This window comes from Crassostrea angulata, chromosome 10, assembly GCF_025612915.1.
Source record: "Crassostrea angulata isolate pt1a10 chromosome 10, ASM2561291v2, whole genome shotgun sequence".
NCBI lineage: Eukaryota > Metazoa > Mollusca > Bivalvia > Ostreida > Ostreidae > Magallana > Magallana angulata.
In genome coordinates this window covers 5,755,348-5,765,720 of record NC_069120.1, presented here as the reverse complement: position 1 = coordinate 5,765,720, position 10,373 = coordinate 5,755,348, and the positions used below count along the sequence as shown (strand labels likewise).

The 10,373-nt window shown below is 33.3% G+C and overlaps 1 long non-coding RNA gene across 1 annotated transcript; it reads left to right on the top strand.

Moving 5' to 3' along the window:
- Window positions 1-886: 886 nt before the first annotated feature.
- On the top strand, window positions 887-4,096 carry LOC128168387 (uncharacterized). Its single transcript, XR_008241332.1, has 3 exons — window positions 887-997; window positions 3,167-3,273; window positions 3,920-4,096. It is a non-coding gene; the product is annotated as an uncharacterized LOC128168387 (long non-coding RNA).
- Window positions 4,097-10,373: the final 6,277 nt, after the last annotated feature.

The following is a 10,373-nucleotide window of genomic DNA, read 5'->3' as shown; positions in this document are numbered from 1 at the left end:
AAAACTAAATGAAGTTCAAAGAGAATACATGTAATTGATTTATGCATAAGGTGAACTCCTGACGAGGCGGTCCTTATACAAATTTGAAATGACACGTGATTAATTCCGCCGAAACATCTTGACTAGTTATGACATATAAGCAGTTGACCAAATGCTTCATTAATTAAGACTGCCGGGTTCTAATAAGTCTACGACATGTCTGGATGTTAGGATGCCGTCGCCTTTTGCACAATGGAGATCACAACTGCATGAGATATTAGTAATTCCAGTAGACATGTGCTTGGATTTTTCATTACTAAAAATAAGAAATCGCACGTAATCTATAGATCTATTTTAATTTTCCACCGGATTAAGTTTCCTTTGATCCTGCCTTGCTGGACCTGCTTCACAGCTAGTCATCGTCACACATCTGACAGCGCATTAGCCGTTAATCCGACATCAATAGCCAATGTATCAAAATCACAGAGGTTACCCAACATACATGTAGGCTATGTTTACGTCGTCTGAAGACGCAATGACATTTTACTTTGGTATCTCACTTTTAGAAGACCTGTGACTGTACATGAGTACCATTTCTAAATAAATAGTTATCTTTCTTTGGCAATGGGGGATGCAATTGCTATTTTTGAGGATGAAAAAAGTAGAATAATGGGGGGGGGGGGGGGGGGGGCTCTTAGAGAGCATAGAGCATTTGCTGATTTATTGTAAACCAAATGCCATTTTCATGTGTTTTTATCTAAGCTATATAGCATATAAACAATTAGGGGTGGGGTGTGAAAAGTATCTGCAGTATTCAAAACTCGTGAACTGCGAGTTGGTAGACCGAAGCAATACCTAAGAGATAGTCTCCATTTGGCGAAATAAACTGTTTCACAAAGCGTTGAAATCGCCACATTGTGACTTATTGTCATAAAAAAGTAAAAGTCAGGGAGTGTCGAGGATTTTTAAATAGCTGTAAGCTGACTCTGGGGGTGAACCTGGTCCCGGTGTCTCTGAGGTCAGGTTTATTAATTGTAAATTTTATCTCCATTTTGTTCATTTCTGTTTTAAAACACCTAATCATGGTATTCTAATCGTTTCTGTGCTTTGTTTCAGAGGCGGATCCAGCAATTTGGAAAAGGGGGGGTTCCATTTGATGAAAACCAATATGTACAAAATTCATTATTTGTCAATAAATAAGGACTTTTTGAACGATTTCCGTGCGTATACAACCGTATTGGATAAACATTTATCTCTTCACTATCTATTTCATATATATTTCAACAGCAGAGTGCACTGCATTATTGAGCGTTTTGCCGTTTCGGTCTAGGTAAGAAAGATTTGCATAATATCTAGCCTCAAGAAACCCAAGTCTCCAGCAATGAGAAAGTGCGCCCCTGCTTGATAGAAAAGAAACACTAAGAAACAAAAAATAACTCAGACTAATTAAGACAAACTATTATAAAAATGAATATTTTGGTAATTTTTTTATGTCTTTGATGTTTTTAAATTCTGAACTATTTATCGATTTTGATTTCTATCGATTGTCTTCGTAAATAAAGATCTAAATGATAGGATATGACAAAAGAAAGGGGATAATTTATCTGCTGAATAAATGGTACGTGTGTAATACAATGGTAAACGCAATTGTCGTCCCAGGGAACTTGATGTGACCTCTGTAATGGATGCGTTACATCATCCGGCACTAGTACACACGCAATCATATTTAGAAAAGTTTTGAAAAGTTGGGCATTTTCATAATGGAAAATATATATAAACCCTTTACACGGTATTTTTGTTACAGAATTTCCGATTCTTGGAAACAAAACAAAAAAGGCTTTCTTTTGTGTTTCATGTGGGTATTGTCCTTTCCGATATATTTTATTTTTAACAAATAAAATATACAACATGACAATTGTCATGTACAATAATCTAAATTTTTGTAAAGGACAGTATGAAAGTAGCTAGCATTCCAGAAAAATAGCATAACCCGCATAAGCGGGTCATGTAATTTTCTTTGTATTTTTCGTATGAAACGAAGTAAAATTCATATATTATAATTACTTTAGTTAATTAACTGAACAATACATTTGAAAGCGGCTTTTTAAAGTAAAACGAATGCGTGTACTCGTACTTGAACTTCGTTTTACTCGATGGTTCGTCAGTTCAAAACTATGAACTATAATCAATTAAAAAAAAATGAGTAGAAGATTCATTGTAGATGTTATTATATATCTGTGTTTTTAGCGATACTGCTAAATTTATGTATTTTTTCGTTAATTTTCCACATGTTTACTCAGTGTAGTAAACACCAGATGCCGAGGGGGAGTTCAATGTACTTTATTTCGATAAAAAATCGATAGGGTTTTTTCATATAAGAACAAAATTATGGGACGCAGTACGAAATTCTTTAAATAAGCAATTTTAAAAGCATTTATTAGAGATAATTACAGTATTTCTATTATAAATGGGGAAAATTGCCTTTAAATAGGCCTTAAACGTTTTCAAAAAAATTCATATGTCCCAGAGAAAGGGGGGGTTCCAACCCCCGGAACCCCCCCTCTGGATCCGCCAATGTTGTTACGTTTGAATTCAAATGTCTATATTTAGATCCACGTCTTTTATAAGTATGGCGTGCTAGATTCGTCATATCTGTATAAGTTATGAGTAGAAATATGCAACACTGCATTTGAGTAATTAGGTCTTTCCACCTTTCAGGGGAAAGACCTTATCTATTTCTATGTTTATTATTATTATTTTTTTTTCTTCTCTTTTTTTTTCCAGGGACAGCTTTTTTATTTCTAGAGATATTGAATCAATTTTATGTAATTGACCATTAAAAGTTATGAAACCAAATAACCCTTTGCTTAATAACTCCCAGAACTGACAAAGTTAATGCCCTTGTGTATGGAATATATATTATTATAAAGTAACTTGATACATTTTTACAAAGAGTCGGATCACGTCTCGTCGCCAGGATCATCAGATCAAATCAGATCAAACGAGACGCGCGCCTGGCATCGAGACGTGATCTGACTCCTAGGATCAGAGTACTGTTACAGTGATAAATTCAAAAGTTATGATTACAAAACTATCTTTCTAAAATCAATTGTATGACGTTTTTGAAACGAACTCTTTTGAAACGCGCTGTAATATAGACGTTGTTTAATCTGTACTACGTCATCAGTTTCAGAGTTGGGTGATACGGAATCGGAAACCCTTGAGTAGTGTGGAATCCGGAAAATCGGGTCACACTCTGTAAAATTGACAGTATTAAGAAAGGAAAATTGATGGGTATATAATAAAAGCTTGTTATCGCTATTCCTCTTACCTCCTCTTTGAATTGTTAAGTTCACTTAGAGGCTCCTTCAATCTATTCATACCAAAAGGGGTCGAGGTTCCCTTCTAACAGTTTTCGCCCCTGACAGTTTTAACATTTAATAAAAACACAATTTTTTTCAATACCTCGTCGAGACATCGGACCACTTGGAATTAAAGGTCAAAGGTCAAGGTCATCATTAAAAACACAAATTGAAAAGTTGTCAAAATGAAAGAAAGGTCTAGTCAAAGGTCAAGGTCAAACAAAAAATTTGCATACTTACTTTTTTTTTAAGTAACGCAGAGAAAATATTTTATTAACTCTATCGAAATAAAAATATTATAGACATAAAAGATAATGAGGTGGAAAGACCTCAAATTGTTCAAGAATAAGTCTAATAGTTATGTACATCCACTAGCATTTTTAAGTGTAAAAGTTTTATGCTCTATAGTAAGATTTCTTTAAGACTGTTTATTAGTATTTTGTGTGTATAAAGCGTCTATGCTTTAAAGTGTGTCATACGTGACCGTATAGTGTGCAAGTACAGTATGGTGTGTATTTGAGTTAAAGCCACAGCTGCTTTTTCATGTACTTAATGTGTTTTGTACTATGTTGGCGCAGGTTCCTTTTCCGGTCAGTGTGTGAAACACTCTAATCGGCGGTAGTGTTCATTGCCAGACATCGGTGGGGATTTGTGAAGGCCAAGTGGTCAGTGGACAACATTACCACCGAAGGACCTTACTAGTCCACGAATTAGGACAACGACCAAAACGAACATTTGTGTACTCTGTATCTGAACCAAACTGTATTAAATAATATGTAAAAAAAAAAAACCACTGTAAATTTGTCTAAAAGGAAGTACCGGAATAAATTTTCAACAAATATATTAGTATTCCGCTCTAAATTCTGTTAAAACAAACTTAGTTGTATTTTTAAAAACTTTTTTATGAAGACCTGGGTTGATGAAACTAATGTAAAAATAATGTATTAACCTCTTGATTTTGATTTCGTAATCAATAACTGTACGTAATTGATGTGTCTTTGAACTTACAATTTATATATATACATTGTATATTAACTTGTTTTCTATTTTATTCCTTTTATTTTCCTTTTTTGACAAAGGATAGGGATTGAAATGAGTCAGTTCTATAGTTTATTTACATTTTCAATGAAAAAAATTGACGTCAGGGTCATTAACTCTAACAAAAAAGGCTTATTTTAATTTTGATCTTTTACGGCTTTCTTTTGGATAATTTTACGAGATAACAATCCTTCTAATCTTAGTAATGGTCATATATCATCTGGGTCACGTCACCCTATCTCTATCACCTTTTGGGGCTTCTGCAGGGAAGTTGTCAGGTCCTGACAGTCTTTTTGTTTTTCCAAAATGATATTGCTTTCTATCATTAGAGGATGCTACAACCTGATGTCCGTAAGGTATGTAGAGAAATACAATGTACCTTGTCGTTTCTCTTTGTACTGTCTGATTAAGCAGTGATTTAAAATGCTTTGTCCATCTATAGGTTTGTTCCTTAATATAGTCTTTCCGTCTTTCTAATAAATCCATTCTCTTTAATAAACGAATAAACGCGAAATTTTCGCGATATAACGCGCTAGTTTCGCGAATAAACGCGAAACTTTCGCGATATAACACGTTAGTTTCGCGAATAAACGCGAAACTTTCGCGATATAACACGTTAGTTTCGCGAATAAACACGAATCTTTCGCGAATAAAAGCGTTAGTTTTGCGAATAAACGCGTTAGTTTCGCGAATAAACGCGTAACTTTCACGAATTAACGCGAGACCATTATATAAATATTGTCATTTCATACAGAACCCTTATGACGGAAAACAATTGAAAACAAACACATTTTAAGTTTTATATCATAAAATACTTATTATTCATTTTTATTATGATATCCGTGTTACGTTGATTTATGAAGACAAAATTATCTTTTTGCATATAGATATTAATAAATCTGATAAAACTTTATAACATTTTTATATGTTAAATGTCCAAAGTAGATAATAAGTTTGAGCATCATTTTACGATTTTCAGTTGTTCGAACAGGCATTCATTGATGATCTTTTTCTTAAAAAATTGATATAAATTCAACCTTTAAAATCTTAGTATTAATTTTTAAATGACATATGTGATAAATTTGGAGGACGAATTTACGTCATCTAGATTTGAACATTGGCTTGAAAATTTCAATTCACAGCTTGACTTATCTTTCTGATATTAAACTAGACGTTAAGTTACGTCGCAGCGATATAACATATATATTATAACGTTTTAACAATGATATCCTTTAAATTCTAAAATGATACTTAATAAAACGTTGATTAACGAATTAAAATTGTTATAATTAAAATTGCTGCCTCATTTTCAATAATACAGCGCCCATCAGAATGTAAGAAGCGCGATGCATTATGTCCTTTGAAAATCAGTACTAAGATTTTATAGATTTCCTACGTTTGAATTTATGTTAATTTGTATAAAGTTAAATCTAATTCATTTAGATCTTTATATAATATCATTTTGTTTTATTTATATTAATATATTTGTTTTCAGTAATTATTCTTCATAGGTGTTCTTCTATGAAATAACAATATTTATATTTAAGTTTCGCGTTTAATCGCGAAAGTTTCGCGTTTAATCGCGAAAATAACGCGTTATATCGCGAAAGTTTCGCGTTTATTCGCGAAAGTAACGCGTTTATTTGAGAGACTAACGCGTTTATTCGCTAAAGTTTCGCGTTTATTCGCGAAAGTAACGCGTTTATTCGCGAAAGTTACGCGTTTATTCGCGAAAGTTTCGCGTTTATTCGCGACAAAAATATTTTTTTCACATACGAAAATGAGCTCAATGGGCTTTCGTAGAAAAACAAAGTGTACATAATCAATTTGGATAATTTACATGAAGAGTTCGTAAAGCTACATGTATATGCCGTTTTAACGGCATTTTTGCAATGTTGAAAAGCAGACCCAAATTTTGTCAGCATGACTAGGTATATGAAAAAGAAGTTTAGATCAAATTTTGCAATTTTTTGATAAATATTAACGAGGTTCTAGCCATAATTTGAAAATAAATAACGGCGATTTACCTATGCATATTCATAAACGATTAACGTTTGAGGTGGATTTGCGCATGTGCGCAGGAATAGTAATCAAGAAAAGCAGCATGCAGAACGAGGTAATACGACAGGGTTGTTTACATTTGTTTGAATTCATATAAACAGGTTTGTGAAAGATAAACCAGCCCGAAATAGCAAAAGTGAGAGTGAGGTGGAGGTCACGCTTTGGCAGATCTTAATCATTTAGAGTTTTTATCAAAATATGTCATTGCAATGAAATAATATTGAATATTTACGTAAAGAGTGAATATATCTGGCGGGAACTTATATAGAGTGCACATAAAAATTTATAATATACAAACAAATTTGTATGCTCTCGCGTTTTTATATTACATATATTTTTGATACTACTGACAGATTGGTAGTCGTATATATCAATTAATTTGTAAACCATGAACATATTGTGTTGACAACTCTACTTTGAAATCAAGCCTAAACGAACAAATGGTGTACGCATAAAACGGGGACGTTGCTTCTGAATGAAAGGGGGGCGGGGTCTCAACAAACAGTTGTTAATATGAAATTTACGTATAGAAAACTTATTCTGTTCTGTGTTTAAAAATTATATTTAGATTTTACATAAAGAATTAAATCAATGGAAGAAATACGACGTACTATTTCTCCCTCCCCGTTTTGAAATAAAAACAAAACCTTGGGCATGCATGTATATGCCATTAAGGGTTGACATTTGTTACAATTGATAATGCAAAAAATGAAATATTTTCAATTGCGACAATAAACTGCATACGGAACAAACAGTTAAAAGCAAAATAAGTTTGTATTTCTTTCAGACAGCTGCAACATAAAGAATTTAGATAACAAATAACCAATTTCAGTTTTGATTTTCATTCCTGTTCGCTCCTAAAAATATCCAAAAATGATTTCAATTTTTTTTTTACAAATAAGCTAAGAAAAACATTTTTTTATAAATTGGACATCATTAAGATCTATACAAATAATTCACACCCCATTTATATTTAAAATGTATATCCCCCGCTTGCGCGGGTTATTATCTAGTATATATTATTGCTACGATTCATATATTTCTCTATCTTTGTGCATTAAATCACTTGTTCTAACTATTTCACATTCTGGTTATGATTTCCCCAGGGTTCGTTTTTTTCTTACAGAAGACGTATCCAATTACGTTTCCTCTTAGAGAAAGGGTATGTTTTTTCCAGGTCACGTTTTTTACACGGTATGTTTTCAATGATACCTTTTTGCACGCCCTTTAGCACCTTTTCAGTGATTGACTGATGGTTTTCCATCGGTAATCGTTTGTTTGGCATCGATGTCTGTTGATTTTGCATATAAGTCTGTCAATTTTGTTTTAAGCTGTTCTGTTTCGTATTTCAATATGTTTTAAAAAATTAGTTTTTGTTTTGCATTAAGGTCTTTTTACCCTTCCCACCACCCATACTGTTCTTCTATGCATGTAATTTATAGCATCAATTTTAAATTAGTTCCTTAGTGTTAAGCCTTTCAACGAATTCTCTTTTGATTTTCAAGCTTAGTTGTTTATTCTTTCATTGTTGCTTTGAAAATTTTTGGGTTTTTTTTTTTGCGTTAACGTCTTCATCAACCTGTACACCGCCTTTATAAGCGAGGTCTGCTCATTGTGGAGACGTATATTTGAAATCACCTGTTGACATGTATCTGACAAGGAGACACCCCGAGCGAGCTGCCAAATGTTATACCCACAACAAGTTGGTTACTGCCATGGAAGGACCCTATTCCCCTGAATAAAATCTAAGTCGCTAGACCTTGATACACATTTATCATCTACCTAAGGATAATCAAAATACGCCTTGAGGGTCTGATATTCAAAATAATATCTATATCAGTATGACTGAAATTCACGAAACCTTTTTGCACATCAGCCTCCAACCAAAATTTATCAAGGGCTGTTTTTAATCTTCATAGACATTTTGAACAAGTTTAACAATAATATCGCAATAAGGGCGTTTCATTCAGAAAACGTGCTGTAAGAATACTTGACAAAATTTAAATATAGAATGTTTATACATATATAAGGCGGCTTCTAATATAAATACAATACATTATATTCATTCAGGGTCGTAATCTGATTGCCGAGGTCTCTGCCAGAGCGCCTCCTAGCGGTGCTGGCGCTACTGCAAATTTAATTTATCATTTCTAACAACTGCACCCAGGTATCTGTCAGCTACAAATCATATCTAATAAAGTTTAAGAAATCCGAGAACTGAATTGGATACGTTTATTATTTCTCAGCCCTTTTGTTAATTCACTCCCATTTCACCTGCTCCTTCTGGTGGTCATACAATATTCTTACATATTTTTTTCATTTTCTGTTGACAAATTAATCTTCCTTGCATGTGAAAGCATGGCTTAATGATGAAGTTGAGAGGTTTGACCTTGACTTTTATTACTACCTGCACTGTATTTTGAACGGAGATTTCTTGGTAAGCTCAAAAATTAATAAAGCTCTCACTTGGTAGAATTCATGTGATCGTAGAGAGCTACATTGTGTAAAATTATTTAAAAATAAACACGACTGTTCAGCAATAGTGTGAAGACATGCAAACGAATAAGTGCCATATTTATTACAACTGATGCACTGCAGTTAAGAGATGCATGGATGTGGCCATTTTTATGGTCTATTTACCCCCATTAGACGAAGGACTCTAAACAATGATATAAGAAAATGTTGAAGTATTTAAAGTTGCCCTGTAAAATATTTGTAATGTTTTGAATCAAATAAAAGTTATGACTAAAACATTTAAAAGTTTAAAGCAGATCTGTTTGATAATTTGTTGACAACCAGCTTTTTAGTACAACATCTGATTTGAAGTATTTTTTCAAACCATCTGAAGTATTCAGTCTTATATATTGACCTGAGCAGTACATCCGTTCAGTGGCCTCGATAAATCGGAGTGTCAATTCATTTGTTAATTAAATCTGGAATCGCTTCAAATAATTCAGGTTTGCGTGGACTAGGCCCCCAATTATAGTTGTCCGCTTTTGAAGCGCTTGCCTTTCACAAATGATTTTTGTCAGTTAAATTCTTTCCAAGACACATGCGTCTTTGTATTCCGACTGTTCCTCGGTGAGCAACAATTGTCCCCTGAAAGCCCCTGCCCAAAGGTTTTCTTTTTTTACAGATGTTGCCAGGGATGCTCTTTCTCCAAAGATCCAATCACTCAAACATTGAATTATATGTCAAGCTTTTAAGCTGACGATAATGTTAATAAGTAACTGGATTGATTTATCGTACAGTTAAAGGTCATCTTTTGACGACGTTGGTTTTGGCATCATCTGCTATAGTAATAGAAAGAATTTTTGAATGAAACTTTTCCAGAATTTTCTTAACGTCAAACTGATTCAAATAATAGCCACTTCCTGCCTGTTCCGGCGATGGTGTGGCCACGTGCCGGCTGTCGACAGCAAAGTCTCTAGAGGGAAACTTTAAGATTTCGCTGTAGCATCGAAAACTTGTACGTAGGATGAAAATCCGTTACACAACTAACTTTATTAAAATAATTATGTCAACTGGGACATTCCACGGGTTTAAACTTTTTTCTGTACTATTAATCAAAAACAATTTTTTCGTTTCATTATCCAACCTTATATCTCAGCTGTGATGCATTATTCCATTACTGCCCATTTTCATCCTTGTAAATGCATTATGCCAATGCTTTATGTTTGTTGTCCAAATCCTACTGAGTATGTTTTGACACCGTCCAAAATATGCAATGACCATGTTACTCTTCAGGCTTATCTTTATTAGATAGCTTACTAGTGATGTCATTTTAACTTTCCTTTCTTGAAATATTTTGTGACCTTGTAACTAATACATTATTAATATCAAGTGAATTTGAACTTTAATATATAAAAATGCAACTTTTCATCTAAATGAATTATATGTAATAACCTCGTGACCCTGTTACACGTTATATTT